The following is a 1798-nucleotide window of genomic DNA, read 5'->3' as shown; positions in this document are numbered from 1 at the left end:
GAACTAGAGTAGATCATTTATATGTTATATATATTTACCCAAAATTAGAAAAATTGTGAAAACTGCCCAATTCATTTTTCAGGTTGGTACAAATCTTAATAACAATGAGATGAGGACAGTACAGAAAAGAAAATTATAGGGCAATTTCACTAACCAGAAAACTTAGAAGGAAACTCCCTAAAATATCAGCTAACAGAATCCAACCGGGTATTTGAAAAAATAACCCTAATAATACTTATTAGAGTTTATTCTAGAAATGCGAAAATAATTTAATATCAGAAAATCTATTAACATATTTCAGCACAGGAACGGATTAAAGAAGAAAATACATGATTACCTCAACAGACAGAAGAAAGGCATCCGATAAAGTTCAACATTCGATTATAATTTTTTAAATAAAAAACTAGGGGTAGAATTTTCTTAACTTCTTTAAGGCTATTTATTAATGCCCTATAGAAAACATCATAATTAATGGAGAAACTTTTGAGGTACTGCTTTTAAGGTTGATAAGATAAAAATGCCACCACCACAGCTACTATTCAACATACTACATGACATCCTGGCTAATATAATAAGGCAAGAAAGAGAAATAGCAGGCAAAAACAATTAGAAGAGATAAGTGTTCATTATTTGAAGGTGACTTGATAATCCACATAGAAAACCCAGGATAATCACCATCCAACTAAAAGGTATTATAAAAAATTAAGACAGTACAAAACCATTGTTTGAAAAACAGTGGCACAGGATCAGAGACTAATGGAATAAAATTTAAAAGCCCAGAAACAGATGCATCTGTATATGAAAACCTGGGGTATGTATGACAGAGGTGTTATCACCATTTAGTGAGAAAAGAGCAAACGAGGATGGGAAAAGTGGTGCATTCGACAGAAAAAATTAAACCGGATCCTTTACCTCACATAATCTCCAGATGTGGACTCCAGATGTATTAAAAACCAAAACATGAAAGGCAAAATTAAAATAAAAAGCTAATAAAAGTTTACGTAGGAGATTATCCATGACCTTGAGGTGGAGAACTACTTCTTAGGGAACACTCTAAAAGAACGTAGCTTGCCCACAGGCACACGAGGGGTGCCGGGCTCACAGGAGCCCCAGTCCTGGCTGGGGGGCCGCCCACGCGCCCGCGGAACGGGGCCTCGCAGCCCTGGCGCACGGAGGGACGCGGGGCGCAGCAGGAAGTGCGGGGCCTGCTCTGTGCACGCGGCCTCGGCGTCCACCGCCCCGAGGGCGTCGCGCACGGCACACGTTCTGCCAGCGCCACCCAGAGAGGCGGTACAGGTCGCAGTGCTGGGCCAGGTAGAAGCGCGCGCCCGCCTCCACCGGCAGCTGGTCCTTCTTCCAGCTCACCTCCGACATGGGGTTGCCCACAAACTGGCAGCTGAGTGTGGCGTCCTTATCCACAGACACCACGAAGGCCTTGGGCCGGGTCAGGAAGCAGATGGCGCCGCTGATTGCGGAGGGATCCATGATGGTGGTGGCGGTGGTGGGGTCCTGTGAGGACACTGGGGGACATTTAAGTGGGGCTGGGAATGAGCCCGAGGTGCGCTCCAAGCCCCCTGCCTGCACACCACCCAGCCAAAAAAAGAACAAATCTTGAGGAAAAGTGACAAACATTAAAGATCCGTGTTTATAGAAAGTCACCACATACAAAGTCAAGAGATGGACAACAAATTGGGAGTAGATAACTGAAATGAAAATCATCAAGAAAAACTCAGACGGTCCACATAAAAATGGACAAGGGACACGAACAATTTACAAAAGAAGAAATCTAGATTGCAAT

The 1798-nt window shown here is 43.4% G+C and overlaps 1 pseudogene; it reads right to left on the bottom strand.

Annotated features, from left to right (window-relative positions):
- LOC105822206 overlaps window positions 1-1485 on the bottom strand; it is a 3552-nt pseudogene extending 2067 nt beyond the window's left edge.
- Between the last annotated feature and the right edge of the window lie 313 nt (window positions 1486-1798).

This window comes from Propithecus coquereli, unplaced genomic scaffold (genome assembly GCF_000956105.1).
Source record: "Propithecus coquereli isolate 6110/MARCELLA unplaced genomic scaffold, Pcoq_1.0 Scaffold6, whole genome shotgun sequence".
Classification (NCBI taxonomy): Eukaryota; Metazoa; Chordata; class Mammalia; order Primates; family Indriidae; genus Propithecus; species Propithecus coquereli.
Note: the sequence above shows the minus strand (reverse complement) of the source record. Positions and strands in the feature narration are given on the sequence as shown.